General features: G+C 43.7%; 1 long non-coding RNA gene across 1 annotated transcript; it reads left to right on the top strand.

Annotated features, from left to right (window-relative positions):
- The first annotated feature begins 3,667 nt into the window (after positions 1-3,667).
- LOC103878697 lies at positions 3,668-7,119 on the top strand. The gene is made up of 2 exons (XR_638977.4): positions 3,668-6,440; positions 6,620-7,119. It is a non-coding gene; the product is annotated as an uncharacterized LOC103878697 (long non-coding RNA).
- The last annotated feature ends 5,268 nt before the right edge of the window (positions 7,120-12,387 follow it).

Here is a 12,387-nt window from a genome sequence, read left to right as displayed (position 1 = left end):
TGCCTCTGCTGCTCCTGTGAGCCAGGGATGATGGTGCCAGTCAGGTCTGCATGGCCATCAATAGGCCAGGTGGCCAGGTCGGGGTCTGTCAGCTCCAGTGGCTGAAACACGCAACAGCATCATCAAACCTAGCCCGACATAGTCATGAGAGAGATTTGGAAAAAGACATAGTGATTTTGTTCTCCATTTGCTTTTTCTAAAAACACTCCTCTCTAGTAAAATGTATGACAGCAATAGCTCTCACTTATGGCTCATTTAATGTGTGGTGGTGTTTTCCTAAACTCTTTATATATGTGTATTAGCTCATTTAATCCCCACACAAATCTTATGAGGTTTTACCACTGTCCTCACTATATAGATAAGGAAATGGGGGAGTTTATGTCCAGGAAAGTTAAGAAACTTTACCAAATAACTTGACCAAGGTTTAAATGGAGGTCTTACCCAGAGTCACCTTTAACCTCCAGACTGTCTCTACTACATTTTCTTTAAACAGCTCTTTGGGACAGGCTTGACCTTGCTGCACGGTCTTCCTCTGATTCCCAATTCTTTGGATTCAATCCACATTTAAATCAGTCCTCCTGTTTCTGCCTAAATAAACCAATGCTTATAATATTTAAATATTTATTAGGATTCTCTATCTCTGCAATGGTATATTTCCCAGATAATTTTTCTGATGAAACCCAGAAGAGAGAGAAAAAGAGAAACATTGATTGAAACCCATATTGTGACAATAATTTTGCTGGATAAATATGTTTCTTTTTTTTTTGAGACAGAGTCTTGCTCTGTCGCGCAGGCTGGTGCAGTGGTGTGATCATGAATATTTTTCAAAATATTTGATCACTAGCTAGAGTTTAGAAATCCTTTGTAAAGGATTCCTTTGTAAAGAAATCCTTTGTAAAGAGAGAGTTTTGATGAAATGGAATTTGCCATAGCATCCATACTTGCTTACGTTTACCAAAGGTTAAACTGTTCCCACGTGTCACCTTCTGCTGGGTAGTTTACTAGTCATTGACCAGTGGAGAAATGGTTTACATTTGAGAAAGTGGCCTAAAGAACACAATGCATCTCTACTTTAATTTTTCAAGAAAAATGCCTGCCCAACCTTAAAAAATCAGGTAAGTAACACAGAGTAGGGACTACCATAAAACGATTTACACAGCTAACTGGGATTAAAGTAGACCTCAGAGCTTTTAGTGACATCTCCTGACCTCTGCTGGACATATTTGGGATTGCATAGATCCCAGGTCCTTGAAAGTAACCAGCAAAATAAGAATCTTAAAGTTTACAGAATGCCTCATCTAAATCTCTCATTTCAGAGATGAAGAAAATAAGATTCAATGGGCTATGTGACTGACCCAAGAGTACACAGTTACTTATGAAGTGGCATATTCAGGACCAGTACCTAGAAATGATTTATTGCCCAGTAAACCACATATGCAAATGTTGATTAACTCCACTGGAATGAATAGATACTCTTTGGATTATCTTTAGAGTACCATCATTTTTAGAAATAAGAACAGCTGACATGGACAAAGTGGTAACAAAGAGTCAAAATTAGAATTATTTGAACGAGGTCGTGGTTACCTTTATATCCCGTATCCCATATCCCCTAATCCCATAACTCTGTCATTATCTTCAGTGACTGATGATGTCTGTAAGAGTAACAAAGAAGAGAGTCAGAGAATTCGTTTTCACAAAAGCTTTTTTTTCAGTTGTAAATATTTATTCCTGATTGTAGTTTGTTAAAATGAGCTTGCCTTCCTAGAGGAAACTTCAACTGGCCATAGGAAATAAGACTGCCCAGGGTTAAAAGGACCGTTCCTTTCAAGAACTAACTCTACCAGTGCTCCTGCAAAGACACATGGAACCCAAGGGAGGCACCCAGAGGTCTCTGATGCTTCTTCAGCTGGGAGTTATGGGTCTCCCTATTGAGGCTGTATATAGAAGAGAAAGCTGAAAGACCATTGAACTATGTAGCCAAATTATTCTACACTTTAATATCTCCAAGTGCATAGTGTTAATGAAAGGAGTAGCGTATTATATTTGAAAGAACATAAGCTTTGCAGCCATGCAGTTAGTGGCTGCTTACTACCTGTGTGAGCTTAGGTAAATGACTTAATCTCGCTGAGCTTCAGTGTCCTCAACAATAAAACAGGAATCATAAATGATACTTTTCCAGAAAGTTGTTTGAGAGTACATGAGATTGTGTGTGAAAATCCTAAGCAAAGTACCTGGTGTTACAGGCCAAAGGCAGGGATAATGTTTGATTTCTTCATGGAATTAAATATACACCAGATTTTTTTTTTTTTTTTTTTTTTTTTTTTGAGACCGGGTCTCTTTCTGTTGCCCAAGCTGGACTGCAGTGGTGCAATAACGGCTTACTCCAGCCTCAAAGTGATCCTCCCACCTCAGCCTCCTGAGTAGCTGGAACTATACAGAGGCACATGCCACCATGCTTAGCTAATTTTTTTCTTTTAATTTTTTGTAGAGATAGAATCTTGCTATGTTGCTCAAGCTGATCTTGAACTCCTGACCTCAAGTAATCCTCCTGCTGCCTCCTGCCTCAGCCTCCCAAAGCACTGGGATTATAGGTGTGTGAGCCACCACATCAGGTCTATGGCAGATTTTTTTTTTTTTTTTAAATTTCCGACAGGGTTTTACTCTGTTGCCCAGGCTGGAGTGCAGTGGAACAATCTTGTCTCCCTACAGCCTCGACCTCCCCGACTCAAGCAGTCCTCCCACCTCAGCTTACCAAGTAGCTGGGACCACAGGCACCACCACACCTGGCTAACTTTTTGTATTTTTTGTAGAGATGGGTTTCACCATGTTGCCCAGGTTGGTCTCAAACTCCTGGGCTCAAGATGCACCCACCTCAGCTTCCCAAAGTGCTGGGATTACAGATGTAAGTCATTGTGCCTAGTCTAAAGTGTCTCTAAGGCATTTGTGAATAAAGTCTTGTCCATTTCAGATTATTTTATTGGGTCTTTGAGATATAGAATTGAGTATTTCTCCATGATAAATGTATAAATCAGCACTGTTTTTTTTTTTTTTTTTTTTTTTTTTTTTTGTGGGAAAAAGTGTGTCTGGGCCGGGCACAGTGGCTCATGCCTATGATCCCAGCACATTGGGAGGCTGAGGCAGGTGGATCGCTTGAGCCCAGGAGTTTGAGACCAGCCTGGACAACATGGCAAAACCCCACCTCTGCTAAAAATACAAAAATTAGCCAGTCTCATACCCAGTCTCAAAATTAATTAATTAATTAAAAAATAAAAGATTAAAAAAAGAGACACTTTAAATGGTTTAAAACATCCCTACTCCAGATTTTGTTGCTGTTTGCTTTTTGTAGTTTTGCTGTGCCTTCCCCATGATAAAAAGTGCTCTTAAAACTTGCCAGCTGGCTGGGTGCAGTGGCTCACGCCTGTAATCCCAGCACTTTGGTAAGCTGGGGTGGGCAGATCAACTGAGGTCAGGACTTCAAGACCAGCCTGGCCAACATGGTGAAACTCTGTCTGTACTAAAAATACAAAAATTAGCCAGGTGTGGTGGTGGATACCTGTAATCCCAGCTAGTCGGGAGGCTGAGGCAGAAGGATCACTTGAACCTCGGAGGCAGAGGTTGCAGTGAGCCGAGATTGTGCCACTGTAATCCAGCCTGGGCAACAGAGTGAGACTCTGTCTCAAAGAAAAGAAAAAAAGAAAAGAAAAGAAAAGAAAAACTAGCTAAATTGGTTGTGTGTGTGTGTGTGTGTGTGTGTGTGTGTAAACATTTCACAGACATTTACTAAGCACATTTCCTTCAAGAAGAGAAGAAACAAAAGTTTTTGTCAATAAGAAACTGTGGATATGATGCCTCCCTGAGTTAATTAAATCAACCCAGACTATTTTTCGTTGCCATGAGGGAGAGAGAGTACACCCCTGTCCCTTTATGGTGTTAGAGATTGTCTAGTCCAGCATGCTCTGTGGAACCCTGCAGAAGTCACAGCAGGGCACTACTGAGAAAGTGCCAAGAGGACAGGATTCTCTTAAACCAGAGCAGCACTGCGTGGACCAGTTTTATGAGTTAACTGCTCCTATAAGGGAGATTTGTTTGCATGAAATTTCTTATGGCTGAAATATATTTGCAGAACACAGATCTAGGCTCATTCCCTAATTTTACATATGCGGAAACTGAGGCTTGGGGAAGTGAAATGACGTCACTAAGTTAAAGCAGAGCTGGAAACAGTACTCAACGATCTGTATCAGTTGGGGGACTTGGTTGCTGGTTAGATGCCAATTCTGGATAACCAAAGTAAAGACTCATAGAGGCCTGCAAAATTGACAGGAGCCTGATAGTCAGGCTTGGAAATGGCCAGAACCATGAGCACACTGGAAGGCTAAGAAGCTGGACAGAGTTCACAGAAAGTCCAAATAGTTTCATAACCAGAGGAGCCTGTAGAAATGTTGATGCCTGTACTGCCTTTTCTGCAATGCATGGCACCAACCTTCTCCTCTGATATGGTTAGACTGTGTCCCCACCCAAATTTCATCTTGAATCTCCACAGGGACCCCGTGGGAGGTACTTGAATCATGGGGGTGGTTACCTCCATGTTGTTCTTGTGATAGTGAGTGAGTTCTCACGGGATTTGATGCTTTTATAAGGGGTTTTCCCGCTTCTTTGCTCTGCGCTTCTTGCTGCTGTCATGTGAAGAAAGATGTGTTTGTTTCCCCTTCTACTATGATTGTAAATTTCCTGAGGCCTCCCAGCCCTGCAGAACTGAGTCAATTAAACCTCTTTCCCTTATAAATTGCTCAGTCTCAGGTATTTCCTCATAGCAGCATGAGAACAGAGTAATACACCCTCTTATTCTCATATCACTTGATTTAAAGTCCCAGGAGAGAGTTTGTAATTGGCTGAGTTGAAGTCACATGCTCACACTCGGGCTGAATGGGAGCCAGGTCTGGACTCTTGAGCATCCATAGTGGGACCACTGCCCACAATTAGCCATCCACATTGGGGAAGGGTAATGCCCCAAAGGGAATTTTAGATATTGCAAAGGGGAAATGGATGTGGGCAGCCCAAAGGGCAACTAAAGGGAGCCTGATGGCCCACAGCAGATCCTGATAACATGAACACTTTGTCTCAAGCAGGAAGAGCTACAGCAGGGAAAAAAGAAGGATCTTTGCTGATGTTGAACATCAACAGGGTAAGCCTCTCTTCTTCAGTTACATTATTGCTGCAGTTGTGAGAACTCTGACATTAGTCTCTATACACTCCTCCAGCTCATCACTAACTGAAAACTAGTTATTCAATAATCCTATACCCGTTGCTGAGCAGCCACTCGTTTAGAATATTACCTTTTTAAATATAGGTGTAGGTCCAAAGTCAGGATACATAACAGGTTGAGCCTTTAGGGAAGTCAGAGTTCTCCAGAGAAACAGAACCAATAGGATGTATAGGCATGGGGAGAGGGATTTACTTTTTAAAATTGGCTCATGCAATTGTGGAGGCTGGCAAAGTCCAAAATCTGCAGGGTCAGCAGGCAGGCTGGAGACCCACAGAAGAGGTGCAGCTGAGCCCAAAGGCAGTCCACTCACAGGATCCCCTCTCCTTCTGGGCAGGTAATCATTTTCCTATTAAGGCCTTCAACTGATTGGTCGAGGCCCACCTATGTTATCAAAGGTCATCTGCTTTACTCAAAGTCTATTGATTTAAATGTTAATCTCATCTAAAAAATACCTTCACAGAAACATCTAAAATAATATTTGATCAAATATCTGGGTATCATGGCCTAGCCAAGTTAACACATAAAACGACCCATCACAGACAGGTCTCAGAAAAGGAGCTGGGAAGGCTTGAATGACTTTACAGCCAACTGTAGCCACAGCAGGACCTTGGGCAGTCACTTTCCTTTCTGAGTCTCATTATTTGTAAAATGAGGGGTTTGAATTGGGTGGTGTCTAAGGGTTTGAAAGATAAAATGGCAAGGTGAGTGTGAACGTCTAGTTTATCTCGCCTCCCAGATTTTTCCAACACGGGAAATTTCCAACAGAGTTTGGGATGGCAGGGACTTGGCTCAGACACGGAAAGGAAAGGAGGCAGAGTGCTCGTTAAGGGGTTTCCTGCCCAGCACCCATTTCCTTCTGCCCTACAGTATCCCAGTTTTTATTCAGATTCCCACCTTCTCTCACGTAACCCATGTGCTCAAGACTGACCTCACTGCCAGCACCAGGCATTGGTCCAATTGGCCTAAGCGGATTTCTATCCCCAACCATTGATTGTTTCAGGAATCCAGGCCTGAGCGGATTCGCACGTGACGTCTCCCTGGACACGGGGATGGGTTCACAAAGGGATTGGAGTCACTGAGAGGTAAGGAGAAGTCTGCTGGCAGCTTCTGGGACATTACACCCTGGTGCTGAAGAGATCGCTGCTGGAAAAGGCTGTCTTCCTGGCGATGTTGTCAGGTGAGGCCTAGAATTGTGGCAGCCACCTTGCCGCCAGCACAGGGGAAGGATGAGCCTGGGGAGTCCCAAGAACCAGAGCGGGAGCCCTGATTGCCCCACATCCTATCCCCCACCCCCACCAGTGACGGACCTTTTAAGCGATGGGAGCCAATAAATCCTCTTTATTTCTGTTACCGTAGCAAATGGAAACCTAACAGAGACACTATAAAGGCTACCATTCCAATGCTTTTGGAATTAGTGCTGGGAGAATCCGAACAGAGCCCTTCTCCTCTCCCGTCTTCGACAGTCGGGGGCGGGCCGACCCAGCACGCAGGAGGCCTGCACCGCACAGCCTTCTTGCTGAACCAGGCAGCAGCTGCACCCCATGGGGCTCCCTCCCACGTAAGCCAACGTAGGAAAAGACGCTGCAAATCAAAGATGACCACCCTGGAGAAGCAGGAGAAACCCCCCAACTTGAATGAATGTATCAACATTTGAGAAAATGTAGGAGTTGGATGTTACTCTTTAATCTGCTCAGCATCCTTCCCCTACCCCTTTTGCTAATTGGCCTCATCCAGTGGACACAGTTCTTGCAATGAGATCCAGGCTAGGCCAATCAATCTCTCCCTGAAGTGTTTCCCTGAAGCTGCAAGAGAGGAACTCTGTCCCCTCTTGGATTACAGAGCTGGAAGGAGATGAATTTGATGCTACTAGTGTTCATGTTTCTAACCAAGGGAGATGGGGCCTAGTAAGGCTTTTTTTTTTTTTTTTTTTTTTGAGATGGAGTCTCGCTCTGTCGCCCAGGCTGGAGTGCAGTGGCCGGATCTCAGCTCACTGCAAGCTCCGCCTCCCGGGTTCACGCCATTCTCCTGCCTCAGCCTCCCGAGTAGCTGGGACTACAGGCGCCCGCCACCTCGCCCGGCTAGTTTTTTGTATTTTTTAGTAGAGACGGGGTTTCACCGTGTTAGCCAGGATGGTCTCGATCTCCTGACCTCGTGATCCGCCCGTCTCGGCCTCCCAAAGTGCTGGGATTACAGGCTTGAGCCACCGCGCCCGGCCAAAGGGGCCTAGTAAGGCTTAATGGTCTTCGTTTATTTTCCGTCAGACCTTTTAAGCTTCCCCCATGGTGACCAGCCCCAGAGTAATGCACATTTAATTCAACTTCTAATGCAGGAAAATCAATTGCATTGCACCAAAGACAGTTTATTACATGTAATCTGAAGTTTAATACATAAATAAATAAGCAATATACACACAACATGGCACTTAAGAGTTCAATTTGGGGGCCTATTTCCCCCCAGAAATCAAAATATTTATACTGTCCTAAAATATTTCACATTATGAAATAAAGCTTGTCTGTTTTTTGTTTTTTAATCCAGGCTGGAATTGCTTCAAACATTTTTTTCTTTTGACTTTTATTTTAAGTTCAGGGGTACATGTGCAGGGTGTGAAAGTCTGTTACATGGGTAAATGTGTGCCATGGGAAACTTTTAAAATAATAATTATGAGGGCTTTTATTTTAACAATACTTTACAGTTCACAAGTTGTTTTCAGATATCTTACCCTATTTTGATCTTCCTCCTCAAATGCTTGTGAATTAGATAGGACAAGTAAACCCACTTAGCAGATGAGGAAACTGAGCGATGAGAAGAACCCAACTACAAGAACGAGGAGCGCCTAACACCCACCCAGTCTAGAATGTTATTAGTCCCAAAAGTACTTCATTCTTTGTGGAGCTGGTGGGGGTGGGGAGATGGAAGCAGGAAGAACCCAAATTGTGTCTACCACTGGAATTCAGATATGCTTCAACTTGATAAAGTAGGCTCACTAGAAGGCTTTATGTTTTCTGCTAGTTTGTTCTGTAGGTTTTTAGAGATCTCTCAGGTGGAGAGGGTTGAATTCATCATACCTCACAATTCATGGTACGCTATCATCACCAAGGAACTGCTCTTGTTTTATTCAATTACGTACTTTCCTTTTATACACCATCCATATTCTTTTTTTTTTTTGACAAGGTCTCACTCTGTGGCCCAGACTGGAGTGCAGTGGCGCAATCATAGCTCTGTATAGCCTTGACTTCCTGGGCTCAATCGATCTGCCTGCCTCAGCCTCCTGAGTAGCTGGGACTACAGGTGTGTGCCACCACACCCAGCTAATTTTTTTGTATTTTTTGTGGAGACGGGCTTTCACCACATTGCCCAGGCTAGCCTTGAATTCCTGGCTCAAACGATCTGCCCACCTAGGCTTCCTAAAGTTTTAGGATTACAGGTGTGAGCCACACAACCCAGCCCACACTCTATTTATATAGAGTGTGTGGCAAAATAGGCAGCAAAGCTATTCTCTGGTTTCCAAGGTGGGGGTGCAGATAATACTTTAGCTTTTTAAAAAAATCTGGATCATGTTTATATAGAGTTATTCATTTTGTAAAAATCTATTGTGCTGTGTTAGTGTAGCTTTCTGTAAGTATATACTTCATTAAAAATTTTACTTGAAAAAGTCCTGTTGGGATTTTGAATCGTCTTGCATAAATTTATAGATGAATTTGGGAGCGAATTGATATCTTAGAATTGTTAAGGTCATCTTATCCATGAACATGTTGCTAACATTTTAAGAGAGATACTTGTCATGAGGGATATTGGTCTGTAACTTTTTGGTTTGGGGTTGTTTCTTTCTTTTCTTTTTCCTTGCAAAGTCTTCGTCTGGATTTAGTAACAGTATAATGTTGGCCTCACAGAATGAGTTGGGGAGTGTTAACTCCTCTTCAATTTTCTGAAAGAGTTTGTGCAGAATTGGTATTATTTATTCCTTAAATGTGATAGAATTCACCAGAGAAGCTACCTGGGCTTGAAGTTTCCTCTGTGGGAAGGATTTTTAACTTCAGATTCTATTTCTTTAATAGATACAAGACTACACAGATTATCTATTTCTTTCTTTTTTTTTTTTTTTTGAGACGGAGTTTTGCTCTGCCTCCCAGGCTGAACTGCAGTGGTGCGATCTCTGCTCACCGCAACCTCCACCTCCCAGGTTCAAGTGATTCTCCTGCCTCAGCCTCTCAAGTATCTGGGATTACAGGTGCCCGCCACCATGCCCAACTTTTTTCTTTATTTTTAGTAGAGACAGGGTTTCATCTTGTTGGTCAGGCTGGTTTCGAATTCCCGACCTCAGGTGATCCACTTGCCTTGGCCTCCCAGAGTGCTGGGATTACTTCCAGTCCTGCAAGCTCCATTAACAGTAAATGCCCTATCCATGTGTACCATTTTACAGGGGTGAACCACCGTGCCTGGCCATCTATTTCTTTTTGAATGAGTTTTGGTAGTGTGTCCAGAATTTGTGGGTTCTTGGTCTTGCTGACTTCAAGAATGAAACCGCAGACCGCTGCGGTTTGAGTGTTACAGCTCTTAAAAAGGCAGCGAGTCTGGAGTTGTTCCTTCTGATGTTCGGACGTGTTCGGAGTTTCTTCTTTCTGGTGGGTTCGTGGTCTGGCTGGCTTCAGGAGTGAAGCTGCAGACTTTTGCAGTGAGTGTTACAGCTCATGAAGGCAGTGTGGACCCAAAGAGTGAGCAGCAGCAAGAGTTATTGTAAAGAGCAAAAGATCAAAGCTTCCACATTGTCCAAGAAGACCCAAGCGGGTTGCTGCTGGCTGGCTTGGGCAGCCTGCTTTTATTTCCGTATTTGGCCCCACCCACATCCTGCTGATTGGTCCATTTTACAGAGAGCTGATTGATGGTTTTACAGAGAGCTGATCGTTCCGTTTTACAGAGAGCTGACTGGACTGTTTTAACAGGGTGCTGATTGGTGCGTTTACAATCCCTGAGCTAGACACAGAGTGCTGATTGGTGCATTTGCAATCCTCTAGCTAGACATAAAAGTTCTCCAAGTCTCCACTAGATTAGGTAGACACAGAGCACTGACTGGTGTATTTACAATCCTTTAGCGAGATACAGAGTGCTAGACAGAAAAGTTCTCCAAGTCCCCACTAGATTAGCTAGATACAGAGTACTGATTAGTGTATTTACAAACCTTCCACTAGACACAGGGTGCTGATTGGTGCATTTACAATCCCTGAGCTAGACATAAAGTTTCTCCAAGTCCCCACTAGACTCAGGAGACCAGCTGGCTTCACCTAGTGGATCCTGCACTGGGGTGGCAGGCAGAGTTGCTCACCAGTCCCGTGCCATGCACCCACACTCCTCAGCCCTTGGGCGGTTGATGGGACCACGTGCCCTGGAGCAGGGGGCAGTGCTCGTTGGGGAGGCTTAGGCATGGCGGGCTGCAGGTCCCGAGCCCTGCCCTGTGGGGAGGCAGCTGAGGCCTGGTGAGAATTGGAGTGCAGTGCTGGTGGGCCGGCACTGCTGGGGGACCTGGTGCACCTTCCGCAGCTGCTGGCCCGGGTGCTAAGCTCCTCACCGCCCAGGGTCAGTGGGCTGGCTGGCTGCTCTGAGTGTGGGACCCGCCAAGCCCACACCCACCTGAAACTTGCTGGCCCACCAGAGTGGTGCTGCAGCCCTGGTTCTGGTTCGCCTGTGCCTTTCCCGCCACATCTCCCGCAAGCAGAGGGAGCCGGCTCCAGCCTTGGCCAGCCCAGAGAGGGGCTCCCACAGTGCAGTAGTGGGCTGAAGGGCTTCTCAAGCGTGGCCAGAGTGGGCATCAAGGCCGAGGAGGCCCCGAGAGCAAGCAAAGGCTGCGGGGACTGCCAGCACGCCCTCTCAGTAGTTTATGTCTTTCAAAACCTCTCAGTAGTTTATGTCTTTCAAAACATTTGTCCATTTCATCCAAGTTGTCATATAAATTGCCCTAATGCCAGGCGTGGTGGCTCACATCTGTAATCCCAGCCCACTGAGGGGCTGAGATGGGAGATTGTCCGAGGTTTGGAGTTTGAGACCAGCCTGAGCAACATTGCAAGACCCTGTCTCTACAAAAACAATTTTTTAAATTAGCTGGTGTTGTCGTACATGCCTATAGTCCCAACTACTCAGGGTCTGAGGTGCGAAGATCACTTGAGTCTAGGAGTTTGAGGCTGCAATGAGCTATGATCATACCACTGCACTTAGCTTGAGTGACAGAGTGAGATCCTATCTAAAAAAAAAATTGTCATAAAATTGTTCATAAAATTCCCTTATCATCCTTTAATATCTAAGAGTCCGTGGGGATGTTGGCTGTCTCATTCCTGATATTGCTAATTTGTATCCTCCCTTTCTTTCCTGATTAGTGTGGCTAGAGGTTTTCAATCTTACTGATCTTCTCAAAGAAAGGGCTTTTTGTTCCACTGAATTTTTTCTATTATTTTTCTGTTTTCTAGTATGTTGATTGCCACTCTAATCTTTGCTATTTCCTTTCTTCTGATTACTTTGGATTTAATTTGCTCTTCTTTTTTATAAGAATCTTAAGGTGGAGGCTGAGAACATTGACATGAGAAAAATAGATCAATGGACTCAAACACAGTCCAGAAATAGACCTGCACTTACATGGACAACTGGTTTTTATTAAAAGTGCAAAGACAACTCAGTGGAGAAAGGACAGTCTTTTAAATAAATGGTACTAGAATAACTGGATATCCATATACAATACAATGGATTTTGATTCCTGTCTCATAAGATATTAAAAAATTGATTCAGATGTATCATAGACCCAAAGGTAGAACCTAAAACTCGAACATTTCTAGAAGAAAATCTTTGTGACCATGTATTAGGCAATGATTTCTTAGCTACACCAAAAGCGTAATCCATAAAAGAAGAAATTGATAAACTGGACTTTAGCAAAATTAAGAATCTCTGCTCTTTGAAACATCTGGGTAAGACAATAAAAAGACAGCCCAGAGACTGAAGTAAATATTTGCAAATCATATATTTAATAAAGGACTTGTATCCAGAAAATACTCAGCACTCTCAAAACTCAATAATAAGAAACAACTCAACTTTTTTAAATAGGCAAAATATTTGAACAGATATTTTACCAAAGAAGACATGTA

Source organism: Papio anubis, chromosome 17, assembly GCF_008728515.1.
Source record: "Papio anubis isolate 15944 chromosome 17, Panubis1.0, whole genome shotgun sequence".
NCBI lineage: Eukaryota > Metazoa > Chordata > Mammalia > Primates > Cercopithecidae > Papio > Papio anubis.
Note: the sequence above shows the minus strand (reverse complement) of the source record. Positions and strands in the feature narration are given on the sequence as shown.